This window comes from Myotis davidii, unplaced genomic scaffold (assembly GCF_000327345.1).
Source record: "Myotis davidii unplaced genomic scaffold, ASM32734v1 scaffold2945, whole genome shotgun sequence".
NCBI classification, from domain to species: Eukaryota; Metazoa; Chordata; class Mammalia; order Chiroptera; family Vespertilionidae; genus Myotis; species Myotis davidii.
This window is the reverse complement of record NW_006295915.1, coordinates 60,062-69,455: the sequence shown is the minus strand read 5'-3', so window position 1 is coordinate 69,455 and position 9,394 is coordinate 60,062.

The window sequence follows — 9,394 nt, the reverse complement described above, 5'->3', positions numbered from 1 at the left end:
ATATTGCTGGCACCAGATGCTGGTTCCTGGGGGGAGAGGAGGGAGAACATTCAAGCCCAGGTCACACTCAGCTCCTACCTTGGCCTCAGTTTTCCACCCCCATCCTGCCACTTCTTCACCTTGCCCCTGGGGTGTGCCCACATGCAGAAATGGGTGTGCACACAGAGGCGCACGAGGTGGGAGTTGGGGGGTCACCTGCAACCCAGCGAGGACCTTGGTCTCAGACCAGGACCAAGCCTCAGCTCCATCCCTTAGGAGTTGAGGGACATGGGGCTGGTGGCTCAGCCTTTTTGTGTCTCAGTTACTTTACTTGTGCAGTCGGGGAAATGACAGAACCTTCACAGGGGCTGCAGGAGGACGGAGTGGGATGAGAAACGCTCAGGACCTGCCTGTAGTTATTGAGCAAGTGCTCCACCGCAGTAGCTGTGATTATTCTCGTCTCCAGTTATTATTCCAGGAGGGTGGGGGCGGGGGAAGACTCCAAGAAAGGCCATGGAGGTGGTGCAGGAGCCTGGGCTGTGTCCAGGTTCTGCCCTTCGCAGGGGGTGGATGGGAGGGGAAAAGCAGGGGACTCCAGGGTTTTAGCTTCGCCACCGCCTGGCTGTGTGATCTTGGACAAGCCATTTAACTTTGCAGAGCCTCAGTTCCCCCATCTATAACATGGGACTAGTAAGAACTCTCACCTCAGGCGATTGCGTGGATCAGACGGTTGATGCATATACATGCTTTCGTTAGAAAGTGTCCTCTCTGATCATTGTTTTGGTAGAAAGAGCTTCGAAGTTGCTAACTCCCAAGGGCCAACCGGAGCTGAACCATCTCCACAACCTGGTGTCAGGACAGATCAACTTTACCTGATGGAAAACTCAGTCCCAGAATCACTGAGAAACCCCAGGGCTGGTTGGCATTGGTGTGGTGCCCAGGATGTGCTGTAATGAAGCGAGGAGAGCCTTTCTCCACAGCGGCCTCAGAAGCCTCCATCCCTCTACTCCCAGGCCCCCCCCCCCCCGGCTCCCACTCTGGCCTTCAGGTGCCCGGCAGCAAGCACGCATCTGCAGTGCCCATCATCAGAGGAAGCCCAGGAGTGCAGCCTAAAGGGTGAGCTGGGCCAAGGGCAAGGCAGCCGTGGAGCTCAGATAGCCACCGGGTGTGCAGGGAGGGAAATCCATGCCAACTTCCAGGAGGGGGCCAGCCCTGGACCCACAGACTAGAGCTCTGGTCGGGCATCGGGACTCCCGGTTTGTCCTGGCTCTGAGACCGCCTGCTGTGTGTCCAGGGTGACCCTCTTATCCTGTCTGTGTGTCACAATCCTTCTTATTTTTACTTCCCTCCTCGTGTTCATCACTGAAGAGAGTATTGGGATAGTGGTGACAGTTACACACAATATTGTGAGCACATTAAAAACCGCTGACGTGTACACTTTAAAATAGTCAAACGGGTGAGTTTTATGTTATGTGAGTTTTATCCCAATTAAAGAAAATAACTAAATGCAGTGTTACAGAAAGAGAAAGAATAGGGATTTAAAAGTAGATGGGGTGGATCCCGGCCCGTCTGCAGAAGGATAACACTTACATTACCCTTCTTGCTCATATTACCTGCTTGCTCTATGTCAAAAGGTAAATTATTATTCTCTGACACAGCGGGGACCAACACGTCTTGCTTGGCGGCCTTTTTGCACCACAGCTCAAAGCATTTTCTTATACCTCGTTACTCACTTTATCTTGGCCGCCATTTGTCACGTAAAATGTTGGGCTTCTTTGAGGTCCCACAGCACCTCAGTAGTCCATTCCGAGAACCCCCCACCTTTCAAGTGAATTCCAGCCATGTACTCAAAGCCTGGTGCTCCGACTGGACAGTAGCTGCTGACCTACACCCTGCCATGGGCCAAGAATGCCGCGGTTGGAGGATGATGGGTCAGAGCACGGCCTGAGGTGATGTGGTAGCCTTGAAACTCAGGCTCTCCGAACCAGTTTGGCTCAGTGGATAGAGCATCAGCCTGCGGACTGAAGGGTCCCAGGTTCGATTCCGGTCGGGGGCATGTGCCTTGATTGTGGGCACATCCCCAGTGGGGGGCGTGCAGGAGGCAACTGATCGATCTCTCTCATCGATTTTTCTGACTCTCTATCCCTCTCCCATCTTCTCTGTAAAAAATCAATAAAATATATTTTAAAAAAAGAAAAAAGAAAAAGGAAACTCAGGCTCACAACTTTCCTAGAATGCAAAGGAACATGGAACTGATTACTAAGCCTTTGCCGTGCACCAGGTGTGGGAGGCAGTGAGACAGACATGAGCAGAGCAAGGACGATGGGCCAGGTGCAGAAGGTCACCAGGCTGGAAAGCCTCGGGTGCCTAGCAACAGGCAAAACTGGGAAAATGAGGACTTCAGCCCTAGGGTGACCCTTTTCTCCCCTAGCATATCGCTGGTCACGCTGGTCATGTGGTTTGGACCCCCAGACCTTTCATATCTCTGGAAATGTGGTTTAGACTCCCGACCTTTCCTCCATAGGGATAACATCTAGGCCCCAGCTGTGTTTCAGCTCCAGGCCTAGAAAAGTAGCAAAACCAGACAAGTGATGCCAGGGCTGACCTCAGGACCAGCTGCATCGACGAAGGACCCCCTGCCCTCGTGCCAAGTATTTAATGAAGATCAGGACCCTGAAAGGACACACTTGGAAAACTGATGAATATTCTATTGAGATCATCCCGTGGGACCTGACCTTAAATCTCCACCGTTAAAAGCCCTTAGGACAGAGGACTCCCTCCGGGAAGCAGGTTCTTGCCTTTTTCCTCCCCCTTCCCCTGCCCCAGGTGAATTACCTTTACCCTCCTCTCTCCTAAGCTCCAAAGGCCTTCCTTTCGTCTCCGTTACTTGTTTCCTGAGCCCATTTCTAGTACCGCTCACTTCTTACCTCTGTGACTTTCTAAGTAAATGTTCACTTATAGTTAGGGTCTGGCCTCTGAATTCTTTCCTAGCCAGAAACCAAGTCCCGAGGTTGCGGACCCTGAAGTATAGTAGCAATCATCTCAGGTAGAAACTATAGTTTAACTCTAACCCTGCTGTTTGGCTTCTGTACTTATTTGCTTTGTTTAACGATAGAAAAGTTATTTTGATTTTCTGAATTATATAAATCATCCCATTCGTGTCCCTGTTGACTCAGTGTTCCGGAGACCCCGAAACTGTAATTTAGATAACATGCATAAATTTAACCCAGGTTCCTCATTCCAGACCCGAGGGCTCTAGATAATGTTTTTCTGTCGATTCAGTTATCCAGAGACCCCAAACTGTAATTTAGGTAACATGCTGCTTCTGCTTCTGTAAACTGCTTTTTTGCGAACCAGGTTCCTCATTCCAAACCTTGAGATGTAATCAATACCTTTGTGATCTTTGCCTATATTAAGTCTGGCTTTGCCACCATCTTATGACTATGAGATTTGGGAAAGCAAAATGGCCCCTCATAGTCCCGGATTGCAATAAATTTGACTCTTTAATTCGACTTCTTGAGGCGTCCTTCTGTGATTCGCGGAGTACATTACAACAACCCCACCATTCTCAACGCCACCAACACAGGCAATCCAGACACCCTTGGATTGACACCACTCCTCATTCATTCATCATCCTGTTACCATACATTCAGCTAATGCCTTTGTGAGTGCCAACTCTGTGATTAATAGGTGTTGGGGATATTGGTGGTAAGGACAGCACGGTGCCTACCCCTATGGGCAGGGGAGACTCAGAGGGGAGCCAGTGGAGAGCTTTGGGTTCCTGCCTTTCTGTGCCACAGACTCACCTGAGACTCCAGATGCCTCGATTTCCACACCTGACCTGGGTATGAGGATTCAAAGAAGGCAATGGACACACAGGTAGGTGGGTGGTTACAAACACCACACCCTTCGGGTGGGTCATGCAAAGGAGGCCCCTTGAGGAGGGGAGCCACCAAGATAATGAGGACATAAGATGCTCCCCAGGGACTGCATTTGGGAGCGGTCCTCTCCATCGAGGGGGGGAGCATCCAAGAGAGGGAGCCATGTACCAGCCTCAAGCAAAGGGCAGTGCACGCACGTCCTGGGATTTCACTGCCCATGCAATCCCATGTGTAACATCAAATAACTGAATAACTGCATTTTCTGAAGCAAAACCAACCAGGTGTTCTGATGTGTAGCCATGTACCAGCCTCTAGCGAAGGGCAGTGCACGCACATCCTAGGATTTCACTGCCCATGCAATCCCATGTTTAACAGATCGAATAACTGAATAACTGCTTTTTCTGAAGCAAAACCAGCCAGGTGTTCTCATACCATTAGATGGGATTCTAGAGGATTCCATGGAAGGCAAGTAATAGTATCCACCTCGTAGGGTTGTTGAAGGAGTTAATACATGTATTTGCTGCAGGTATAGCCAAAATATGTGAAAGCAGGCACAGGAGTTAGAGTGAAACAAACTCTTAATCATCCCACAAATCCCAGCTCTATCCCTCTACCCTGTGAACCTTCCCTGAGCAATGCAGATTCAGCTACTTTGGTGGAGTTCCATCCCTCCATCACTGCATGTACAATAATTATTCATAGGAATGAATAATTCTTTCAGCTTTGCACTCCTTAGGCCCAGGGGCTTGATCTTTCCTCAAGCAGTATTGGTTTCCTTGAACAAACTGGCTGACGTCTCAAAGAGGATGGTGTTGGTATGTTGAAACTCATTGCAGTCTACTACTATTTTCATTCATTCACTCATTCATTCATCCATTCAAGTAACAAAGGTCCTATACATGTCTTTTTTTGTAACTTTGTCTTAGACAAATTCAATTCATCGTAATGCTGCATTTAATTTGGGAAAGATAGGAAGGAAATGAATGGATGATGGCAGAGATGTGATAGGATGGTGAGATCCAGGGTGTGTGTGTTTTCCTTCCATTTTTTAACTCTTCCCTGATGTAGTTGTTATATTACTTTTCTTTCCTTTAAATATATTTTTATTGATTTCAGAGAGGAAGGGAGAGGGAGCGGGAGATAGAAACCTCAATGATGAGAATCATTGATCAACTGCCTTCTGCACGCCTCCTACTGGGAATTGAGCCTGCAACCCAGGCATATGCCCTTGACCAGAATGGAACCTGGGACCATTCAGTCTGCAGGCCGATGCTCTATCCACTGAGCCAGACCAGCTAAAGCTATTTTACTTTTCTAATAGGACAATTCATACCATAGAGGAATATTTTCTTTGAAGTACTATAATAAATGAAATTATAAAAAAATTATAATTTTCCTTGTTAAAAAAGAAATTAAAAAGTTGTTTCCCTATTAGAAGTTATACAATAATTTCTATTATCATGAAGGAATTTTTTTCTCTGTAGAACATAATTCTGCCATAGCTTAGGTAGAGCTGCAGGGTGAGACATTAGTGACACCCCCATCTGAGAGGTCTCCCTGTGCCAATGACTCCTTTTCCCTTCCCACAACCTCAAGCTGAATATTTCAGGGACCTGCTTGGAACACGGGCACCACCCAGCACCACTGGCCGTCTGTAATTGGGCATTTTCCAGTGTGTTCCATACTGTCACTGCTCCCCAGCTTCCTGGACGCCTGCCACCAACTGGAAAACTGAAAGGCTGGACAGGAATTAGCCAGAGCCACCTACTGAGATTAAAAAAAAAAAAAATTCCCAGATGTTGAAAGTTAAGCACTGTGGGCTTAGCTAAATAAAACCTGGCCCCAGGATGACTCCTTCATCGTCCTTGCTACCTGCTGAAGAGCGACTTCACTGCCTTGGACCTGGGACCAGGCAGAGGTAGATTACTGAGGATCCACCACATGGGGTGATGTCACAGCAGAATCGAGTCACCCACGGGCCAGGACTCCTCTTCATAAATGAGCTAACTGCACACCCAGCCGGGGAAACTCCCTTTGGAAACAAAAAAAAAAGGGACCTTTATGCAAAAACGGTTCCCTGAGCGGCACGGGGGTATATAAATATACCTCTTAGCTGCCAGTGTGATCACAACTTTGCGACGAGTTGAAGACTGAGGCTCTCTGGCCCTAGGACACTCAGCATCGCTGGTTTGCAGTCTCTCAGCCAGCCCCGGTGAGGGCAGCTATAGACAGCTCCGAAGGGCTCAAGGCTCAGGTCTCCCCCCCAGTTTGCCTGTCTGTGGAGGCAGCACAGCCGAGAGGTGAGTTGTCTTCATTTCTGGGGAAGCTGCTGTTTGGAGAGGGTTTGCGGCTTCCTGTTCGGGAAGGCTCCGAAAACTTTGGGAATTTTCTGCCTGCAGAGATAAACTGGTGGAAAGCCTGAGAAATGTCAACATGAGGCCTGGCCATTGGAACCGGGCATCTTATTCAGATTTTTCTTTTTCCTGCAAAAACTTGCTGAGGTTGCTACATTGCAAGAAAAACACTTTTTGGAAATTTCAGACTGGAGAGTGGAAAGTCATCTAAGATTTTTTTTTAAAAAAACATAGATTATCTTAATCCAATTCTTACAATATGCACCTCTCCCCTCCTGAATAAATTCTTTGCAGATGGATATTTATTAAGCCCATTTTACGGATGAAGAAATAAATCTGAGTTAAATAACTTGGTCCAGGTCATGTAACCAGTAGGGGCTCTGAGATGCTTACCTGGACCCCAGTGCCTCCCACTGTAAGGGGTTTTACCGGTGAGCAGGCATGCTGGCGACAGCCCAGCCCAGACCTGGGCCTTCACTTAGGTTTCCTTTTACTTACTTACTTATTTTTAAAATATACTTTTATTGATTTCAGAGAGAGAGAGAGAGAGAGAGAGAGAGAGAGAGAGAGAGACATCAGTGATGAGAATCATTGATCAGCTGTCTCTTGCACACCCCCTACTGGGGATTAGAGCCCGAAACCCTGGCATGTGCCCTGACCGGGAATTGAACTGTGACCTCCTGGTTCATAGGTCAACGCTCAACCACTGAGCCCCACTGGCCAGGTAGTGAGGTCTCCTTTTAGTCTTTTTAAAAGGAGATGATTGATCTCAAATATTAAGAGTTGAGTGCATTTCTCACAAATAATTATTTCCCTCCCAAATGATTTTTAAAAAAGGTAGCATCGACAATTGCAACATCTTAAAAGAAAGGCAGCTACAACTTGAGTGCCTTCCCCAGTAACCTGTGTAAAATGACAGTTGACAGTTGCTAATGAGAGCTGCTGGAGAAGACCTTGCAGCCCCAGGCAGAGGCACCCAGGTTTCAGGGCCAATCAGCGATAACTCTTGCTCAAGTCAGGTGGGCTAGCAGGTCCTGCAAAGGAACCTCTCGGGGGCTGTACCCTGACCTTGGAGCTTCAGCCCAGCATTTTCCCTTTAGACTGTTATGTAGCTTTGTAATCTGTTTCCACAGGATCCCCAAAGCCAGCACTGCTGAAGTGGCTGCTCCAGACCTCTGTTAGCTTTTGTATGATTCGTTAGTAAACCAACCCTATTGAGAAGGCCCAGTTCTGTAAACTCTTCATCAATCTTCTGTCACCATCTCCTTCCTTTTCCTCAGCCCCAGAGAGAACCTCTGAGTTTAAATCCAGGGAAGCGACCTGCTTTGCAAAACAACAGACATGGCTCATCTCTGGAAGTTCCTGTTCCAAGCTAAGTCACACTTGACGAAGGAGCCAGATATCAACAACAATATGGGGGAAACCATCTGTGCTCCCTACAGGTAAGGTTGCCCCTGCCACCTCCACCTTCTGCTCATCTCCTCTCTGCTTTCATTCCCTCACCCTTCGCCACCAGCTCACAATTCCTCTCTCTGAGCCTGGCTTCTCACTGGAGGTCATATCTTGGGTGTCAGGTCTGATCTACCGTATTTGCCGGCGTATAAGACGACTGGGCGTATAAGACGACCCCCTAACATTTCCACTCAAAATACAGAGTTTGTTATATACTCGCGTATAAGACTACCCCCTCTTCCGCACACCTTCCACACACCAAATAAAAGTAAAACAATACAGACCTCTGTTAGCTTTTGTATGATTCGTTAGTAAACCAACCCTATTGAGAAGGCCCAGTTCTGTAAACTCTTCATCAATCTTCTGTCACCATCTCCTTCCTTTTCCTCAGCCCCAGAGAGAACCTCTGAGTTTAAATCCAGGGAAGCGACCTGCTTTGCAAAACAACAGACATGGCTCATCTCTGGAAGTTCCTGTTCCAAGCTAAGTCACACTTGACGAAGGAGCCAGATATCAACAACAATATGGGAGAAACCATCTGTGCTCCCTACAGGTAAGGTTGCCCCTGCCACCTCCACCTTCTGCTCATCTCCTCTCTGCTTTCATTCCCTCACCCTTCGCCACCAGCTCACAGTTCCTCTCTCTGAGCCTGGCTTCTCACTGGAGGTCATATCTTGGGTGTCAGGTCTGATCTAGTTGCTTCTTGGAGGTACCTGTTGGAATTTGACGCGACCACTGTTAATTGTGTGCCTCATGGTGCCTGATGCTGTGTGAAAAAGGAAGGAACATGGCACAGTCCTGGCCCGCAGGAGATGGGAATCTCTAGGGGAAGTACATGGGAAGGGAATGTGGAATCCTTGACTTGAGAATGGGAGGCTGTAGAGTCCAGTGGTTAGAACTGGGGCAGCATCCTGGCCAACATCTTATTATCCTTATTTATTTTTTACAAGGTTGAATGATTTACTCAAGGTCAATATCTGGAAAGTGGTGGAACTGAGGTTTGAACCAAATTCAAACTCATAAGCTTTACAGGATATGGGTTCTCATTGAGGGCCTACCAAGTGCTGGGTTGGGCTGGGAAAGGGAGAGAGAAGAGACCCAGTTCCTGCTGTCAGGAAGGGGCAGGGGAAATGGTGCCTTCCTCACTGGTTTGGGGAGGAGTGCATGCAGAATGGGGGGGTTAACAAGCTCTATAAATTGGGCTGGGGTGACAGGAGAGGTAGGAGGTGACAGGAGAACCAGGAGGCACTAGGAGCTCTTCTGAGGTAGGCCCAGCTGGACTGCAACCTACAGTTGCAGGGAGGTGGGGGCAAGGGGTAGGGGAGGATATTACTGGAAGAGGAAGCAGCATTGCAAAGGGGATTTTATACTGAAAGCAATGGGAACCAGTTAATATATTTTATTTTTTAAAAGTCATTGCCAAGTCCATTCAGGTATAAAAAATAAGAGCCAGAACCTATTGTATGTGACTTGGAACACGGTTGAGCTGGGTTGCAGTTGGCTCAGAGTAAATGCGTACCTTCTTTCATTTGGCTGTATTCTGGGTTGGGGTTAAATGCACCATAATATGTCCAGGGGGGCTCTGTGTACTCTAAGGTTGGGGGCTGCTGCCCTGCCTCTCTGGGCCCTAGGAGTTCTCCTGCTTCCAGGGTAGGAGCCAGGAACAGAGGGAGCAAAGTCTAGATGGCAAGGACCAGGAGCCGGGAAAGGATTTGAGGAGGCTCCTGG